General features: G+C 40.1%; 1 protein-coding gene across 1 annotated transcript in view; it reads right to left on the bottom strand.

Moving 5' to 3' along the window:
* The window catches only part of LOC150085100 (protein dispatched homolog 1-like), a 135,897-nt gene extending 114,528 nt beyond the window's left edge, over positions 1–21,369 (bottom strand). The window contains exon 1 of the mRNA XM_090375774.1: positions 21,268–21,369. The gene's annotated coding sequence lies outside the window, so the exon portion shown is untranslated. The remainder of the gene's footprint in view (positions 1–21,267) is intronic.
* Between the last annotated feature and the right edge of the window lie 343 nt (positions 21,370–21,712).

The raw sequence follows: 21,712 nt of genomic DNA on the forward strand, positions 1-21,712 counted from the left end.
TCAATGTAGTTGTCATTTGATACAGTACGCTGTAAATGCCAGAGATTTAAAAGTGTGTGGATCTTGTGGTGTGCAATGTCTTGTACTGTTGTTCTTCTGGCCTATTAGCCTATTGTGGACAACGTTGGGCCCCTGATGGGGCCCAACGTTGTCCACACTTAACCTTGGGGAGGTTGGCCAGGTACACCAATTTTAAATTTTACGCTGGCAGGTCCTGCCACCTAATTTCCTGAGGTTAAAAAAAATTCTATCGTAGGGATGAGCGCTAGATAGGCAGACCAAATGTTTATAATCGCGATTTAATTTAGACGTGATCAACTTTGTGTGGGGTATGTGCTAGCTGTAGGTAGAGTATGGGGAGGCTGAAGACTGGGGGTTGAATTTGGAATTCATTTTAAAAATATAATTATCATAGACCTCACTGTTATTTGTTATTTGGTTTTTTTTTTAGGAGCATTAGCAACTAAGGCCATATTGCTCCGGGATATGCGGTGGATAGACCTCACTCGATTAGGCTGTATTTTACTTATGTTCAAAGGGCAAGGGGTCTCAATTTAAGGACGGAAGATGACTAGTCTAAGACGTTACATGGCTTATATCAACTGGAAAGACAGTGTGAGCGACCGAGCGGGTAGCGCTAGTTATAATCACTGACACGAGGAAATTTTACTGGCTTTTTCTATCTGTCCACCCGTGGACCGGCTAGCTCAGCCGGTCTTACGCGTGGGCAGCAAAGATTATTCCTCCCCCCCACCTCTGAAAACTCGTATTTTTCATTATGGACATGGGTAAATGAATTGTCTCTCGAGTAGCTCTAATATGAGTAATTGTGATTTTCCATCCGGTATGAACCATCGTGGGTAGCACAGTTGGTATAATCATCGTCCTTCCTACACCGGCAGAAAATACCTGAGTTCGAATCCCGTAGATGACACTAGGAACTTCATGGGCCTGTTTTCACAACTCGGCTGAGCATTAGTATTAGTAGAGGCATATGATGCAAGAAAGCAAACTTATACAGCATCAGCCAAAAAAAAAAAGAACACCCATTCATTCGCTCCAAATTTTGTCCACTTGTTTCTTGAATTTATTTAGGCTATCAACTTCCACAATGACAGATGGAAGTTTGTTCCAGCAATCAATTACCCGCTAGCTAAGGGCAAATTTCCGCACATGTATTGCACAACCGACTTTCCTCAATTTCAGTTTATACCCCCTCAGGTTTGTAATCTGTGCAAGAGGAAGAATCCCACCAGCATTGAGCCTGCTCAATCCATTCAAGGCCTTACACACCTCAATCAGATCACCTCGCAGGTGCCTATTGTCCAGACGCTGCAATTTGCAGAAGTCTTTCAGGGTCTGGAGACTTGACACCTGCGTTACCTGAGTTAGTCGGCTCAGTTGGTCTCAGGCGATGGTGGTATGGTTTTATTACCTGAAACTCGCATTTTCAGTCCATCAAATTGACGACAGAGCACATGCCAATTACAGAGATATGATGTACGTCGCAATATAGCCTAAGTTTCTGATGCTCCTGAAAAAAAAAAAAAAAAATCCAGTATGGCTGAGGATGGCCGTCCTTCACACACCGGGTGGAAAAGACTTGAGTTTGAGTCCCGTCGATGAAGTTACTGGCCTTTTTCACAACGTGGCTGAGTTAGTCGGTCTCAGCAATGGTAGCTTGGTTTTTTCTCCCGGAAACTCTGGTTTTTCGTCCAGCAGACAGAACACACACAATTTACAAGACAACACACAGGGAGCAATATGGCCTTAGTCGTTGATGCTCCTAAAACTTTATAACAACAACAACCTGCGAGGACTACAGTTAGCAGAAAATCAAATCAGATTGGACCATTATTTAATGATGAGAGGAAATCATTGATTACGAAGCTGATGAACTGAATTACTTCGCATTGATAATGACACTGACGAAGGAATACAATGTGCGATATCAAAACTTGCAAATAATGCAAGATTGGGAAAATAGTTAACAGCATCAAGTAGCAGCAATCCAAGTATCAACTATATATTAATGCTACGGTACTACTTTCTACACAGTTTCTTTAATCCTAACGTTTATAAATTCTAATGTATTATGATCTGTAATTCTCCGTTTCACACTAAAGTATAGCGTCTGTGATATCTCTGGGTGAGAAATATGGTAATAAATAAATGCCAGGTTGATACTTGGACAGTAAAAACCGCAAAATAAATTATATGCTTGGAGGAGTTAAATGAAAAATGGAAGATTTGGAATTATGATCCAGGCAGATATGCTAGTCATAATCAGATACCTTAGCATTAATTTTTAAAAGGCTTTGGGTGGAGATAGTAAAGTGAATGAAGTGAAAATTTCCGCGCATTAATGCCTCTTCATTCAGGAGGCAGAAATTCGAATTGAGGTGGTTAGAGTGCATTGCTTAAGACAGTGAGTTATTAACCATTGGAATAAGTTGTCTCCGTGGGTAGTTGATGCTGACTGAACCTGAGTTCCAGTCCCGTTGATAATGTGAGGAATTCTTATGGGCCTTTTTCACAACGTGGCTGAGTTAGTCGGTTTCAGGCAAGGGTAGTATGGTTTTTAACGAAATTTAATGTAGTAATGCTGTATTTAATCACGTGACTGGACGTTTGAGCAATAACCGTTTATGATTTTATGCATAAATATTAATCCAAGCACTTGTCTTCTTCTTCTACTGAGGTAATTAAATTATATTTTGATAAATTTAAATAATAACCGAACTTATGATAACCTCCATTGTGTAATTTCACTAAGGTATTTTACTAATTTAGTTCGTATACTTTCTAATTTAGAAACATGGATTATACAGTCCCAACACCATACTGGACAAGCAAATTTTTGTAATGGTAAAACTAATGTTACAAATAAAGTATTTGCGAGCCTTGAAGTATTTAAATTGGTGATAAAACGCTTTATAAATCCTAGTTTTTTAACTATTTTTGTCAATGTGTGGGATAAAAAAGCAATTATCGGAAAATAGCCTAAGTGAATTATTTGGTTACAACATGTTATTATTTGGGAATTGGTTCTACAACGATACTGCTTTATTTTTTTATGTGGACCATTCATTAAATGAAACTATTCTGCAATTTTTTTATGTTTATACATACGTTGTTTAATTGAGTCCAGTCAAAAAAAAGTATTCAATGTTGACCGCAGTTCAGCACTTTCGATAGATGATTTAGATGATATAACCAATTTAACAGAGGTTCTCCAATACCATAATTTCTGAAATTTTGATTTTAGTCATGTTGTACTGTACTGTGCCAACTGCCTTGGAAATATCAGTGTAGACAAGGTGTTCTCAAACTTATGAGTCCATTCAGCACTTACGAGTCCTTTTGGAACTTATTGAGCTGTCATCGACCACCATTCAAGTAGTCAGTAATAAAGAATCACAATATACGAGAAAACGGTCATCCAATAAATCTGCAAAAGTCTTGCTACTGTGTGCGAGTGACCAACCCACAAATTCCAGTCAATATCCGGAAAGTTCAAATTCCCCATTCTAAAACATTCTGATTTTCTGGCCCACTCTATTTCCCTGTATAGCTGTTTGTTATGCTCATCACAGTCATCAGGCTAAATATCATTAGTGCTTATATCATACCAAACTGAATCAACGTTGCACTCGTCACCCATATCAAATAGATACGTTGCCTTAGGTTTAATACGTTTCTTAACTAAGAAGCCTATACGCTTGCAATTTAACCATGCTTTTTAACCTTTATTTTAAAGTTATTACTTGGCAGAATTGCCTAAAATATTAGCATTAGCATTAGTACAGGCATATGATGCAAGAAAGGAAGCTTATGTAGCATCAGCAAAAAAAAAAACTTTCCATTTCACCGACCCACTCACTCCAAATGTTTGTCTAGTTCTGCATTGAACTTATTTAAGTTGTTGACCGCCATTACAATAGATAGAAGTTTGTTCCAACTATCAACCACTCGCTCGTTAAAGGTAAATTTCCGCAGATCTATTTTACAATTGCTTTTTCTCAATTTGAATTTATGTCCCCTTAGGTGAGTAATTTGAGCAAGAGGAAGAATTCCATCAGCATTGAGCCTGCTAAAACCATTCAAGGCCTTATACACCTCAATTAGATCACCTCGCAGGTGATTAGTCTTTAGAAATTGCAATTTGCAGAACTTAAGCCTTTCTTGGTAACAGCTACCCTTTGTTCCACTCACCAATCTCGTTGCCCTTCTCTGTACTCGTTCCAACAGCTCTACATCCGTCTTAAAATGAGGCCTCAGACCTGTACACAGTACTCAAGGTGTGACCCGACCATTGCCTTATACAAGGGAACAATCACCTCTTTATCCCTACTGCAAAATTCCTGTATATCATTGACAAGACACCATGAGCTACTCTTGCAGCGTGTCTGCACTGCTCGGAAAATTTCCTGCACAATTACTCCCAGGTCTTTTTCATTTTCTACCACCTTAAGTGTAGTACCACCCAGTTGATATGTTATTCTGCGGTTACTGCTATCCATATGCAGTACTTTACATTTGTCAATGTTAAACTTTAGTTGCCACCTCTCAGCCCATCTGCTCAACTTTTCCAGATCTTGTTTCAGCAGCATACTGTCATTAGTGTCATTAACAGTTCTGTCAACCTTCGTATCGTCTGCAAACTTGGACATTCAGCCTGATATACCATCATCAATATCATTAATAAATACAGAAAACAACAATGGATTCAACACTGAACCCTGGGGAACTCCACTAATAATAATATAATCCGCGAAGAGCAGTGTTCATTGATTACCACTCTCTGTCTTCTCCCACTTAACCATCCTTTTATCCATTGTAGCAACTTGCCCTTAATGTCAGACTGCTCCAATTTGTACAGCAGTCTTTCATGTGCAACAGTATCAAAAGCTTTCCTGAAATCCAAATAGATGATATCAAAATTATTTTTTGCATCCAGTTCCTTTGTAACCACATCATAATATCCTATCAAAGTTGTCAGACAAGACTTTCCCTTAATAAAATCATGCTGTTTCTGAACTAACTGGAATATTGTCTAGATAATCCTGCATTGCTTCTTTAACCAGTACCTCCATCAATTTCCCTGTATCAAAAGTTAAACTAACAGGTCTGTAATTACTTATGTCACCCTTTGATTCCCCCTTTGTAAATTGGGGATACATTTGCACCTCCCCTGAAAATGTGCAAATGTGTCTCCAATTTACAAAGGGGGAACCAAAGGGCGACATGAGTAATTGGAATAACCTGATATTCTGTTTCTTGAATATTTTATTCTTTGTTATGAATTTTAATTTTTAATAATGGTAATTTTTAAACGAATCTTATATGCATGTTCCAGCAATTATTAAATTTATTATTATTTTTGAATTTTTGATATTGAATGTTTTTTTTAAATATTTATTATTTAATTTTGTAATTTTGAGACCAGAGAGGGCGAATTTCGTATGTTTTGTAGAGGTCGCTAAAGGAGCCGTTAACAAATTATATTAAGGAAGATAAAGAAGGAGTTGGTTATGAAAAAGAAATTATAGGAACAATATGGAGGGTTACTATGCATTTCCTGTAGCTTAAACTGAAATTTAATTGCTTCACGAAGAGGTTTAGTAGAATTCCCAGAGTTGTGCCGAGGGTGAGGCGAATGAGGCTCTTGCCTCAGATTAAAAGCTGAAAGGGGGCGCCAAAAGAAAGATTAAATAATTGCCAACGACTAAGGCGCATTTAGGGCTAGAGCCTCAAGCTGCGAACAAATTTAGACTATGTATATAAAGTGCTTAGCATCATAATACACAGCCATTTCTGAATAAACAGAAAATTTTTAAGGTGGCATCGTTTTAGGTTATATCTCATATTGTGAATACCTTCACAACGAGTTGCCATGATATTGCACTACTTCGAATAAGTAACGCTTCACCTAAGGAGAAGACTAGTGTTACTTATTCTCAGATAGGTACCACCACCCAGACAGCACTGTTTCAGGGCTATTTGGCCCTTCGTCAGTGAGTGGGTAGGTACCCAAGTGATGCAATGATGGCAAAAACAGTTATGAAGTATAACTCCACAATATGAGAGATGCCTGATGGTGTATGATGTATTTAGACTAAGGCGCATTTAGGGCTAGAGCCTCAAGCTGCGAACAAATTTAGACTATGTATATAAAGTGCTTAGCATCATAATACTCACTGACGAAGGGCCAAATAGCCCTGAAACAGTGCTGTCTGGGTGGTGGTACCTATCTGAGAATAAGTAACACTAGTCTTCTCCTTAGGTGAAGCGTTACTTATTCGAAGTAGTGCAATATCATGGCAACTCGTTGTGAAGGTATTCACAATATGAGATATAACCTAAAACGATGCCACCTTAAAAATTTTCTGTTTATTCAGAAATGGCTGTGTATTATGATGCTAAGCACTTTATATACATAGTCTAAATTTGTTCGCAGCTTGAGGCTCTAGCCCTAAATGCGCCTTAGTCTAAATACATCATACACCATCAGGCATCTCTCATATTGTGGAGTTATACTTCATAACTGTTTTTGCCATCATTGCATCACTTGGGTACCTACCCACTCACTGACGAAGGGCCAAATAGCCCTGAAACAGTGCTGCTGGGGGGAGCTTGATGATGTCCGGAGTTTCCGAGAATAGGTAACAACAGCCTTCTCCACTGGGGAAGCGTTGCCTATTCGAGGAGTTTATGAGTTTTTGAGTGGTGTGAGTTGAAGGAGTTACTGTCCCTTTCATTCTTCTACACTGTTTCTTTTCCTCTTCCACTCCTACTATAACTTTCCCTCTACCTTTTTTGCTTTTCTAAGTCTAATAGGGACAAGTGGATATTCGAGTAGATATTCACATACATACATCAAATAGCCCTGAAACAGTGCTGCTAGGGGAAGCTTGATGATGTCCGGAGTTTCCAAGAATAGGTAACAACAGCCTTCTCCACTGGGGAAGCGTTGCCTATTCGAGGAGTTTATGAGTTTTTGAGTGGTGTGAGTTGAAGGAGTTACTGTCCCTTTCATTCTTCTACACTGTTTCTTTTCCTCTTCCACTCCTACTATAACTTTCCCTCTACCTTTTTTGCTTTTCTAAGTCTAATAGGGACAAGTGGATATTCGAGTAGATATTCACATACATACATAAATAGCCCTGAAACAGTGCTGTCTGGGTGGTGGTACCTATCTGAGAATAAGTAACACTAGTCTTCTCCTTAGGTGAAGCGTTACTTATTCGAAGTAGTGCAATATCATGGCAACTCGTTGTGAAGGCATTCACAATATGAGATATAACCTAAAACGATGCCACCTTAAAAAATTTTCTGTTTATTCAGAAATGGCTGTGTATTATGATGCTAAGCACTTTATATACATAATTGCCAACGTTGTTATGATTAACAGTAGGGCGCAATTTTTCATTCTTGCCTTAGGTACTAAAATGGCACGGCTCTGCCTGAATTCCATTTACTCAAACTTTTAACGGAAAGTTCCAGTTTTGCTGTCGCATAAGTTTTCTTGCACAGCAGACGTGACAATTTCGTAGCTGCGTGACACACGGCTTTCGCCAAACGACACCTTGCGATTTAGTCCGGACGATGGGTTAGCCACGTTCTTCTGCTTTTACGAAACTCTAAGAACAGTTAATGCCGGACTTATGCAGGGGTCAAAGCTGTGATTCGGCATAAATGACCAACGCTCTTAGAAGAATGTCAAGTTGAAGAGTAATCCAAAAGACTCTGAAAAACGCTTACGAGGGTAGAAGAATATTTCAAGAGTAGAATTAAAAAGTAAATCTAACAAGATATTATTTTTATAATATTAAAAACAATTGTTTACATTCGAATAATACAATTGTGTTTTCTTTGCAAGAAAATATATAGTACATATTGGAATTGGAACTTATGTGTGGATTAACTGAAGACTTGAGGGAATCTGCAAGGCTCTAGGGGAGAAATTTTTATCATGGTGGCCTGCACTTGTATGTACGGGTGGTATTTATTTTAATAAAGATGGTGCAAGGATTTTTGCCAGTATTAATTTGCCAGTAAAACTTAAATAGAAAGGGTGCAAGAATATTTGCTGATGCTATCGAGGCAGTGTTAGGTGGGTCGGAAAACTGCTAGCTTGGGGGGAGACAAAGACCAATAGATTGACAGTAGCCACTGGCAGAGGTGAAAGAGATTCTTGCACTGCTTCTTTGGAATGAGAAGCCTGAAAAACAAGATGCAGGATATTTCAGAGACTGCTGGAAGTCATTGTGATACAAGTAAACACATGGGTTGTGTTAGGGTAGCTAAGAATAGAAACAGGTGCATGTATACTTGCGTGTACACCAATGCTAGGAGTTTAGTAAATAAATTTGATGAATTTGAGGTATTGCTCAAAACATCAAAGGCAGATATTGTTGGGATATCAGAGACGTGGTGTCACACAGATATAAGGGATGCAGAACTGCAATTTGGGGAGTACAACGTCTACAGAAAGAAAGGATAGACAGGATAGGAAGGGGGGGAGGGGTTATGCTATTAGTTAAGAAACACATAAGAACCAAGGAAGTGAAGCCAGTCGACATCGCTGGACAGTGCAGTGTTGAGTCAGTTTGGTGTGACATAAGCATTGGGAGATCAAAATTGAGAGTAGGAGTGTGCTATAGGCCTAATGACTCTGATGAGTATAATAAGGAACTGTACAGGGAAATAGAGTGGGCCAGTAAATCAGAGAGTCTTATAATGGGAGATTTTAATTCCCAGATATTGACTGGAATTTGGGGGCTGGTTATTCACACACTAGCAGGGCTTTTGTGGATTTATTGGATGATTGTTTTCTACATCAGCATGTTCGGGAGGCAACTAGAGGGAGTAATACTCTTGATTTGATTATCAGCAGTGATTCTTCATGCATTAAGAATCTGCAGATAAATGAACCACTAGGTGGCAGTGATCACAGTGTGCTGAAGTGGGATTTACTCAAAGAGGTAACTACCATTAGGGGTGAAGGGAAGGGTTATTGCTTCCGTAAAGGCGACTACGATGGTCTGAGACAGTATTTAAATTCTATACAGTGGGACCAACTGATGATGTTACCAACAGCAAATTCAAAATGGGAAGCATTCAAAGAACTTATCTTGGAAGCTACTAGGCTTTACATACCAACTAAGAAATATTGCTCAAGGTTTAGGCCAAAATGGATGTCAGATGAACTAATGAGGCATATGGCAGAGAAGAAAAATGCATGGGATACTTACAAATTAACACATGACACAGACGCCTATGATAGATACAAGTTGATATGCAACCAAGTTACAAAGGAGGTTAGGCAGGCGAAGGCAGATTACGAGAAATCCTTGGCAAGGGAAGCAAAGAAAAACAGCAAAGAGTTCTTTACTTATGTAAACTCTAGAAGGAAGGGATGAATCAGATTGGTCCACTTGATATTGATGGGTCGACTGTTGATGATCCTGCTCAGATAGCTAACAAACTAAATGAATATTTTGCATCGACATTCACACATGAGGAGTTATTCAGCAAGGGGAATGCCAGAGGTGTATTCAACTCTAGCAGTAAGCTAGAGAATCTTGAAATAACTGGGAGTAAAGTGGAGGAGAAACTGTTGAAGATAAACACAAGAAAGGCACCCGGGGTGGATGGGATCTATCCAGTTATATTAAAGGAGGCAGCAAAGGAAGTAAGCAAACCCTTAGCCATAATTATGAGAGCTTCCTTGGACTCAGGGGAGGTACCCATAGACTGGAAATGTGCAAATGTGACCCCAATTCACAAAGGAGGATCAAAGGCTGACACAAGTAATTATAGACCTGCGAGCTTAACCTCTGTTCCAGGAAAATTAATGGAGTCACTGGTTAAAGAAGCACTGCAGGATCATTTAGACAAGACTTCAGTTATAGCTCAGACACAGCATGGTTTTGTTAAGGGGAAGTCTTGCCTGACCAACTTGATTGGATACTATGATGCAGTCCCAAAAGAACTGGATGCAGGGAATAGCTTTGATATTATATACTTGGATCTTAGAAAGGCTTTTGATACTGTTGCACATGGAAGACTGCTGCACAAATTGGAGCAGTGTGACATTGGAGGCAAATTGCTGCTATGGATAAAGGGGTAGTTGAGGGGGAGAAGACAGAGAGTAGTAATTAATGGACACTGCTCATCGTGGACTAATGTTATTAGTGGAGTCCCTCAGGGCTCAGTGTTGGGTCCATTATTGGTTTCTGTATTTATAAATGATATTGATGATGGTATATCAAGCTTAATGTCCAAGTTTGCAGATGATACAAAGGTTGGCAGGGTTGTCAAGGACACTACTGACACTATGCTGCTGCAACAGGATCTGGAAAGGTTGAGCAGATGGGCTGAGAGGTGGCAAATAAAGTTTAACATTGACAAATGTAAAGTACTACACATGGGAAACAGCAACCCCAGAGCAACGTAACAACTCTGTGGTACTACACTGACAGTGGTAGAGAATGAAAGGGACTTGGGGGTGGTTGTGCAGGCAGATACGAAGTTCTCTGAGCAGTGCAGACGGGCTGCAAGAGTAGCTCATGGAGTATTGTCAATGATATACAGGAATTTTTCCAGCAGGGATAAGGAGGTGATTATTCCATTGTATAAGGCAATGGTCAGGCCACACCTAGAGTACTGTATACAGGTCTGGAGGCCTCATTTCAAGAAGGATGTAGAGCTGCTGGAACGAGTACAGAGAAGGGCAACAAGATTAGTGAATGGAACAAAGGGGTGCTCTTACGAAGAAAGGCTTAAGTTTTGCTAATTACAGTGTCTGGAGACTAAGCACCAGCGAGGTGATCTGATAGAGGTGTATAAAGCCTTGAATGGTTTAAGCATGCTCAATGCTGATGGGATTCTTCCTCTAGCTCAGAATAATCACCTGAGAGGGCATAAATTCAAATTGAGGAAAGACAGATGTAGGATAGACGTGCGGAAATTTGCCTTTAGCCAGCGGGTGGTTGGTTGGTGGAACAGACTCCCATCCCTTGTGGTGGAGGTTGATAGCCTAAATAAGTTTAAGGCTCAGCTGGACAGATATTTTGAACGAACAGAGGGGTGAAGTGGAAGTGGGTTTTTTTTTTTTTTTTTTTTCCTTTGGCTGATGCTGCATAAGCTGGCTTTCTTGCATCAAATGCCTCTACTAATGCTAATGCTAATGCTATTATTTAGGATACCTTAAGGGTTCAGGGGAAACTTCTAGTTAGCAAGAAGAAGGGTAATATATGTCCGCGTTTATCTAATGATATGAGTCAAAATAATACTAGCACTCACCTTAAGTATTCCTGTTTGTTGCAGCAACAGCCGATGCTAGCAAGATGTTCTGAAACAGCGACATTTCAAATGGGGGGGGGGGGGAGATAATGCTAGAGAAACAAGCCTAAATAACCTCAGGAGGTGTGTCAAGGTAGTAACTATAGAAGAATACTTATTCTTAAACGCAAAACAAAAAATGCACATTTTTTGTTTTGCGTTTCTTATTTAGTGTGTTTGAATTAGTTGGTTATATTTGGTACTCAAATGATTTTGATTTTGTACATTGATTATAACAGATTTAATTTTAGTTTACTTAATATTATAAATACTTCTGTAGGAGTTGATTTAATATGGATCTAAAATATAGAAAGTAATATAAGTAAACCTTCTGAGGGGATCAGAGGGGGTAGAGGGGACTCTGTTATTACTTCCCCCCCAAGTGCCTTCATCTCAATCTGACTTAAGAAAACTGCCTGAGTTTAGATATACTCCAGGGCGTTACAGGAGAGGTCACAAGGACTGTTGCTGGTATAAATATACAGTCACGATTGTTGTTATAAAAAGACGTTCCCATGGACTCTCCTTTGGTACTAATTCTAAATCGGGTATTGATACAGAACCGCCAGCCTTTGGTGGTTGATAATGTACAGAATGTTCCTTGGTACATGGGAAAATTTTTCGTATGAGAAAGGATATCAGGGTTTTTTTTGTCCAGTGAAACTAATAAGGTGACTAAAGTTATGGGGAACTTAATAATGGAAAAGTGGTCAAACCTTGAGACTGTTGCTACAATTCTATTAATTGAAAATGAGAAGTCGGAAGCTATAAACACGGAGATTAACAATAGATTTTATTTAATAGATAATGTGATGAATTCCTTCTCAGCTTTGCTTTCTCCCAAGGTTCACAGGTTTTTGGCTCCCGAATTGGAAGTCCAAAATATGCAGGATGAAGTTAATGTTTCTGATTTGCAAATTTTTCTAGATGTACTTTCACGGAAGTTGCTCGAGATGAGGCAGAACCCCAGGAAAAATCTTCAAATATGAATGAAAACATCCTTCTTCTTCTTCAAGATAATGAAAGTAGTGATTTGAAGATGGACCAAGACAATTAAATCCGAATTTAAATATGTAAAAGTGATCCTTAAGAATAGCTAGAAACCGTGGTATTGTTCTTGAGACAGCTTGTAAAATCGACATTGAACATAGTTTAGCTTCTAGCTGAAATTCTTCTGATGGTTTTTACTTCTGGTGCTTCTAGAAAGGAAATTCCTTCACTTCTTGGCTGTCGTGGTAGCACAGTTGGTAAAACTACCATCCTCCCTACACCGAGTGGAAAAGACCTGAGTGCGAGTCACATCGATGATGGGAGGAATTTTTATGGGCCTTTTATAACATTGCTGAGTTAGTCGGTCTGAGGCGAGCGTAACATGGTTTTTTTCCCGGAAACTCGAGATTTTCGTCCAGCAAACAGAAAATCGACCACAGAATACACGGAGCAATATGACTTTAGTCACTGATGCTCCTAAAACCCTACAACAACAACAATAGCAGCAGCAACCTTCACTTCCTATTTACGATGTCTCTAAAGAACTGTCTAAGGAAGAAATCATTGAAGATATATATTGCAAGAATTTAATGGATTATGGTTTTACGGAGGAAGAAGTTAAACGTGATGTACAGTTCCACTTTAATACTAAATCCAGATCTCTATCAACTGTGCACTGGGTTATTAGTTTCCCCTCCAAATTTTTTAAAACGTATTTCTTCTATGAGCTGAATCAATCTTGCTTTTGGATTATACAAATTTAGAAATTTTACAATATTTACAAAGTGCTATTTGTGTTTGGACTTTGGCCCTACGACACAACATTGCACTCACTAATCTCCATCTTGTTGTCATTGTTCCAGGAATAGACATGTTTTTTTTTTCTGAATGCTAGTTCAAAGAGGACCCAGCCTTACAGAATGTAAGAGATACAATAAGTACCTCTTACATTCTGTAAGAGATACTTATTGTCCAGAATATAGGAGAGTACTAGAACAGGCACACCTGAAGGTTAATTATGATTAGTCCACCTTCTAATTTTGGTAGAATGTTAACAATGTTATGTGTAAACAGTTAAAAATTATGCAGATAAATGAACAAAGATCCAAAACTGTGGCTAATGTGATTGGAATTTCAGCAGAACAAATATCAATTGGCATTATTTCGATACAAGAGCCATATTTTGTTAAATTGCCTTCAGAACAGTTATTTAAACTTATAGGTTTTGTTGTTACCACGAGGGTAATACAACCTGAATCTTTAAATCCAAAAGCTTGTTATGAATAACAATTTCGATGTCACAGTTATTGATGGCTTTTGTAACAGTTGTGTTACATGTGTACGTTTATTACTTATTCTTCCATATCATTTTATCTGAATTTTTTTTAGATTTTTCTCTTACTATGATTGGCCTATAAAAACACGCACTCTCTCTCTCTCTCTCTCTCTCTCTCTCTTCATTGCTATTTTTGGCTTTCTATAGTTGATTCTTTGAGATTTCGGGCCTGTGGATGAATTGAAACCGGGCAGTCGCAGGCTGAGGTGGCACATTGGCTTAATAAATAAATAAATTTTATGTTTATAATCAGGGACGACCAAATGGTCAGAGCAGTTCACAAGATAGACAGAATACAAGAAACAGCACCGTATTTAGCAGTCACTAATGTCAAATTGGAGATTAGTGACTGCTAAATATGGGCTTGAACCCCGTTCACTCAAGGCACGTGTACTTATGCACCCGCGCGCCTGACCATTCGGTTACGGCTGCCGTTTACGCAGAATTGTCTCGGCATTATGGAAGCAGCCCTGGGCTTCAATTAGACATTAATAATGACCCTGAGAGAGAACAAAGCGCATTGCTGAAAACCTCCAGACCATCTAGCAAGACTCCTGGGGTGCCACCACTAAACAGCAACCAAAAAGGTTTTACTTGCAGTGGCCTTCACTAGGCCAAAACCTCTTCCCTAGTTTTCACAGGGACTGTAAGTGACCTTCCTTCTTACAGGTCATCATCATCTTCTTCTTCTGGCGTTATAACCCAGGGCGGGTCTTAGCCTTCGCAACGATGTTCCACCAGTAAGCCCTCCCAGAATTCAAACTTCTCCAACTTCTTATTCTCATGATCTTTAAGTCATCTATCCATCTTTTCCGCAGTCTTCCTCTTGCCCTTCTACCGATAGATTTCCATTTCATTATCCCCTTAGTTGTTCTGCTGTCATCCATTCTCATAACATGTCCCAACCAGGTAAGTCTCTGGCTCTTCACAAATCTGACGATGTTCGCACCTTGAATAAGATTGTCAAGTTCATGGTCACGGGTCATGGTCCCTTCAATCACAAACTGGACTCGGTATTCAGCAAAACACAAACTGTGACTGCGGCGAACTGGAAACGTTGGACAACGTTATGTGTACTTGCCCACTGTATGAGGAACTCTGACTCAGATGATGACAAAAATTCAAGACTCTCCCGCCATCGTCTGCGCAAATTTTACACTTTACTTTACCTCTCCCGCCATCGTCTGCGCAGTACAACAGTGGTATCGTCACCGTCCTTCCCACACTGGGTGGAAACGACCCGGGTTTTAATCCCGTCGATGACGCAAGGAACTTTAATGGGCTTTTTTCACTTCGTGGGTGAGTTAATCGGTCTCAGTCGTAGATAGCAAGATTTTTTCCCCCGGCAACTCGGGTTTTTCGTCCAGCAAAACAGGTAAATCGATAACTTGCGTGTGTTCTATGGAACATACGCAATTTGCGGATATAAGACAATGCACGGCAGATGAATTTAATTATTCGGGTGGCCTAAAACTAATAGTTCGGTTTTTTTTTTTTTTTCTCCCGCTATCAGTCTGCGCTGGTAGCACAGTGGTGTCGTCACCATTCTCCCCACATGTGGAAAAGGCCAGGGTTCGAATCCTGTCGATGACGCGAGGAACTCTTATGGGCTTTTTCCACTCCATGCTGAGTTGGTCTCAGGCGTAGATAGCAAGGTTTGTCGTCTAGCAAAACAGGCAAATCGACCAGAGAACACACGCAATTTACAGACACAATACACATAAGTATATATAATAACTTACCGGCCGACTCTTATATACTTTGTATAATAGTCACCCGCCATTATGAACATTTTCCCCTTTAGGATGAACATCACTACGCAGCTCTTTTGGAGCTCGCACAGTCAGTCATTCAACTTCGAAAAACAAATCAAAGAAGAGATGCCTATTTTGTCTACATCTCACACCAACTTCTGGCTATTTACAGATTCTAAACCTCCTCTCACAATGGAACTCTACATAAAAAGGTAAAGTGCAGCAATATCAACCCACTGCAGGATGGAAGCCTCCTCAACAATTCATGCTGAGGGAAATGGAAACATGATCTGCCACGCTGGTCCAGTGCGGGTTGGCAAATCGACCGTATTCAGCAGTCAGGGGCTTGAACCCCGGTCTAGTCAAAGAGCGTGTGCTACTGCACTCCCCTCCTGACCACTCGGCTACGGAGGCAAAACCGGAACTCTACATAAGAAGCAACAACTCCTGAAAAGTAACCTCTATGCTGGAACAACACTGTGTGAGATCTCCCTCCCCCTTTCAAACCCTTCCTGGAGTAGAATTCTTGCTGGCGCTGCTCGGCAGTGCGGGATTGCAACCCCCAGTTGGTGTTAGATTTCATATGCTAGCACTTCTTAGCGCGGGATTTTCTACTTGGCTAACTTCTCTGTGTATACCTGACTTGCATACGCCACTGGGATATGCTGGCACTCCCCTGACTACAGGGTAATGAGTAAGAACAGCCTATCTTGCAAACCCTCACAATGGTAAGATTTTTCGCCGTCACCTTCAGGTGTGGGTTACCTGTGCACCTATTCACTATAGGGTGGGCCATGTGCTACCGACACCCTCGGATATAGGATGACCATGCACCTGTATACCGTAAAGTAGATCAGGTGCCACTGACATCTTCCGGTGTGGGATGCCAAATGGCGATCCTGTTTGCAGGGTTCTCTGCCCTGCAAACTTTTGCTTTCTCTGGGCTTCGGTGAGGTTCCCGGTCCAGGGGTGTCTAACCTTCACTCCTTCCCTGCCTCCCTCATCTGGAACATGCTTTCTTTTTTCGTCCTTCCATCTTCCTCCCGCTTTGACTCCACTCTTCCACTATCACCCTTGCTCACACCATTTTTTATGGGAAAACATCTTTGGCGACACCTACTACATTTTTGGACTGAAGCAAAACCAATTGGTAACCAAATTTTCTTACGGAAATGACGCAATTGACGTCACTTCCTAAATGGTGTTAACTATGCTAACTGAGTCAATAGCGTTGATTCAGTAGAGTGAATAGCCCGAAATGTTCGAAATAACAATCATTTCGATTATTTGTACTCGACCCGAGCCTGAACATCATTCATGTTACCCGGCCTGGGTCCATGCAGACCTCTAGTACATAGTACTGTGTATGGTTTGTGTAACTACTAACCATATATTATATAGCAGTATATAGTTAACTGTGAATAGGATTATACGCGTATAGTAGTATATGGTTAGTAGCTATACTCCTAAAACTAGTAATGTATAGTATATAGTTTTTACTACTAACATTAAGTTTATAGTTAACTAGGAATATAATGTTAGTAGTAATAACTGCTAACATTAACTGGTTAATAGTTAACCGCTAATTATTACTGGTTAATTTTAGTAGTAATAAGTACTAACATTAACTAACAGCGAATAGGAGTATTCGCTGGATCGTTAACAGTAGCTAGTAGTAATAATAGTTAATATTTTAACTATTTTCGCTGAAAGAGTTAGCAGTAATAGTAGTTATTAAGTGCTATTGGACGTCTTACTCCAAAGTTGGACGTCTTACTCAGCGTTGGACGTCTTACTCCAAAGTTGGAGTAAAAAGTCGAAGAACTTCATTGCCGCTGTGGCATTGTCATCCATAAATTGGCCATCGCCTTCAGGATGAAGAGTAGGGTTATTGATTTAGTAATTATGTAATTTGCGTCATTTCCGTTTCGCATTTTTGTCAAAGAAGTTTTCACATAAAACATCTTTCGTGCGTACAGGGTACACATGCGCTTTTTTTTTTTTTTTTTTTTTTCTTTTGGACTACGCCCAGGAAGCTCAGGCGACCCTGCCGGAGATTAGCCAGAGAATGATGGGCAGCCCGGCTCACCTCCTAGTGGTGGTGGCGGGCAACGTAGGGTACCGCAAGGGATCTTGCCGCCAAGTAGCCAGAGAAACAACAGAACTCAACACAATACTATACGCATACAACGTGCCACACACACTTCTGCCATTTACAGAGCTTTGTATACTTCACAAAAGTACTGATGGGGCAGTTGTGGGAGACCACAGATGGCGCCTTAACCCCCCCCCCTAAACGCTATGCCACTATGGAAGCAGTTTCAGGAGACAGGAACCATTACGAGAAGAGCAGGCCAAGGTAGGCGGTGGGCTATGTCAGTCACAGCAGACTGCTATCTTGCTCTAACAGCAAGACGGAACCCTACAATGTCCTGCCATCAACTGTCTTTTGACGTTGCTGCGGCCACAGGCGAAAACATTGCCAACTGGACTGTGTTAAGAAAAAAACAAAAAAAACGACAAATTATGATATTAGAGTCCCGCGTAAATGATTACATTTACGCATATATTTATTTGTCTGTAAACTGAGTGTGTTCTCTGGTGAAGCCTGTTTGCAAGACGAAAAACCACCAATTTCTAGGGGAAATAAACCTTGCTATCTACGCCTGAGACCGACTAACTCAGCCACGGAGTGAAAAAAGCCCACGAAAGTTCCTCGCGTCATCGAGGGATTCGAACCCGGGCCTTTTCCACCTGGTGTGAGGAGGACGGTGACGATACCACTGTGCTACCGCGCAGACACTGCGTTAAAAAGGCTCAATTCAAATGCACTCTACGCTCTACTCAAATGCATTTGAATTGAACCCATTAAACGCGGAGTATATGGGAATCCCTGGTTACAGCCATTTATACAATCATACTTTGAATCCCGTTAACCCAAAACCTTCTCAGAGCTCGTTGAAACTGGTGCCATGAACATGTGACTTGGAACCCTAACAAATGCGGTACAGCTCTGTTCTGTAATGAGTCTCGTTTTAGCCAACAAACAGATTCTAGACGTTATTTAGAATCTAGAATCTGTTTGTAGATTCTAGACGTTATTTCATCTGGAGACAATGAGGAATGCGGTACCATCCGTCCAACATCCTAGAAAGGGACACATTATCCCTCCCCACACGAGACACCTCCTCCACTGTAATTGGAGGCGGTATTCTTGTGTGGGGCGGAATAATGATCAACGGCTGCGCCTGTCTTCATGTTTTTGATAGGGGTACCGTAACTGCGCAGAGGTACTGGCAACTGATCCTCGAACCCTATGTGGCACTTTCTGGGGGCGGGATACGCCCAGATTTTCTTTTCATGCACGACAACGCCGCTGCAAGTAGGTGCAGCGGCGTTGGTGGAAGAATATCCTGAAACTGAGGTTATCCAACGACTGCCGTGGCCAGCACAATCACATAATTAAATCCGATCGAAAATGTGTGGGATGCCTTTGTGCGTGCGTCCATTGCACGCCGACAGCCGACTCCTCGGCCACTAAAGTGTGCGCTGGTGGGACAACTGGATTTTGATACCAAAGAATCTTACAGACACCTTTATATAGAGTAGTGGCGTATCCAGGTATCATCGTAAGGGGGAGAAGGCAAGGTTATCAGGTCCAGGTATCATCGTAAGGGGGGGCGACCAGGTTTTTGAGTTTTTTTTAGAGCGCCTCCTGCTTTCTTTTTCTTTAATTTCGCATTTTTGGTTAAGGGGGCATATGCCCTCTCTGCCCATCCCTGAATACGCCCCTGATATAGAGCATAGATGATCGCTTTCAAGCTTGTTTAGTAGTAGAAGGAGATCACACGCCGTATAGATGTCGTGTGTCCATATTTTCGAGCATCTTGTATTGACTTCTTTAATGTGACCTTTTTTGGTAATTCTTATACAGCCCATATAAATTTCCCTTATACCTATCCGAAACCATTATTCGCAGAAGACACATGAGTTCCCACTTGTCACACTTATGGCAGTCCACATAAATAACGATGAACCACTTGCTGACATATATTGAGAATTGCTAAGTCTTGCCCCAGAGAAGGGTTTGGAATTCCTAACAGTCACATCTAGTGGTGTTTCACCAAAGCAAGAGAGTCGTGTGCTATTTAAGTTTCGATAGGTAGCTGATACAATGGTGGAAAGCATTCCGTACCAGTAGTCAGCTGTCGGTATTTGATGAGTGAGGTAGATTACTGTAGCTTGGATTATCACCTAATCCAAATTGAAAGGGAGGTGGGGAGGAAATATAGGAGCGAAAATTGTTTTTTGGAGTTATTGTTTCCTCTGCCAAAAATTTTTAAAAAGACTTCTACTATCAATTTGTTACCTAATTATATATATACATAGGTAACAAATGGGAGAGAATGTATATTATTATTATTAGCTACATGGTGCAAGGAAGCCTGAGGCTTATACTAGAGAGAGAGAGTCAAAAGTAGAAGGGAATCACCATGAAAGAGAAGAATGATGATATCCAGCTCATGACCCTGGGTGTGCCAAGCCCATACTCACCAGATGTGAACATTATATGTACATTCTATTCTACTGTTGAACATTAAATAATGTTCAACAGTAGGAGAGATCTACGCTAAGCAATGTTTGAGTATATTTTAATCGTTGGTGAAACAGTTTATTTTTGTTTATTTATTTATTTTTAATCTTCCGAATATATCCAAGTAGCTATTTTATCGGTTTTATTTAAGTTATTACAATTTACAAATTGTATGTTAGTGAAACAGGTAAGGTTTATTATTATTATTATTACTAGAGAAACGAACTTGCTACTCAGGTAATAGGTTAGATTTTCAGATCGTTTCAGATGTCGGCCGCCTTAAAATGACACCTGTCAATTAATCGTTTTGATGTGTAAAATCACTCTTTGAAATAATAATTTTGTGCCACGAGTTCTCTCACCCTGTCCCTTTCCCAACACAGACACACACAGGGCTATTTAAGGGAACATCCAAGACTGGCAGTGGTTCGTTTGTTTGCGTAGCAGGTTGAGTTTTCTGGTATTTAAAATTTGCAAACCACATGATGCAAAATTGAAAATAATAATAAAAATATACACAAAATAATCTTCAAAATAATAAGCAATTTATCAGAAAATAAACGCGATGTGTGACTTACAAGTAATTTTTGCTTTTAATTTAAAACCAATGAATAGCCCCAATAATTTTATCCTTTTTATAAAGAGGAAAAAAGGTGTCAAGTTTACGGAAACTTAAATTCATTAAGAATTCATCTGCTTAGCGCTCAACCAATTTATTTAAAATATTTTCAAGAGCAACCACTAGTTGATCGTATATAAGGTGACATCGCAAAAGACAAGAAAACCATGCGCATCTTACTTTTAGCGTCTTACACGTAACAAGTGTATATTATGAATACAGCTGTCATTGGGCTACAATCTCCATATGTCAGATAAACTTGCTTAATGTGTATATAACTAAGACACAAAAGAAGAGAAGACACTCTTTTTTTTATATGAATTCTTTTAGACAAATTAATTCAGTGATATTCAAAGTTATAGAACATATTTATCCGTGTAGATGCTGTTAAACTGCAAAGAACTTTATAGACAGTGAGGGAAGCATTTAAAGTTTTCGCCGTTAGGAGTTTGAATTACAAAGATTTTTACATTCCACCGGAATGAGCGTAATAAATCCCTTTCAGAAAGCTCAAGAAGATAAATCGATAGAACAGACATGATACGAATCTTCCTTAACAAAAGCCAGAAAGTCATACATTATTCGATTGGAAATGAAACTTAAAATACAAGAAGGGATAGCTTACCTATCAGAAGAAGAAGAAGAAAGTGAAGTCAGCAGACGTTGATCGAACAGTATGTTACAACTTGTACAGCACTGCTCACTACTTCACAACCTGTTATGTAAGAACTTCCGCTGTTTCGATCGGTCTCCGAACACCGTTTTACATCCTTTTTGATTATTACCAATGTTAGACTTCTAGGAATGTACCTCGCCAAAATACTATTCCCCAACTACGTGCATTTTGTAAAGGCGCGTGCGCTCGTGTGTATGTGTGCGCGCGTGTGTATGTGTGTGTGTGTCCACTGCAGAGGCTGTTCGAAGAAAGCCAAGGCTCCAGTCCTCTGACTGCAATGCCTCTTCGATCGACTGAGGTGACGACTCGCATCAGCCCAACGAAGTAAACCCGCCAAGAAAGAAGCGAAAGAAGTCGTGAGCTAGTTATCCAGTCGGGTTTCCGTATTATCATA

This window comes from Mastigoproctus giganteus, chromosome 6 (genome assembly GCF_048544385.1).
Source record: "Mastigoproctus giganteus isolate SK-2022 chromosome 6, ASM4854438v1, whole genome shotgun sequence".
NCBI classification, from domain to species: domain Eukaryota; kingdom Metazoa; phylum Arthropoda; class Arachnida; order Uropygi; family Thelyphonidae; genus Mastigoproctus; species Mastigoproctus giganteus.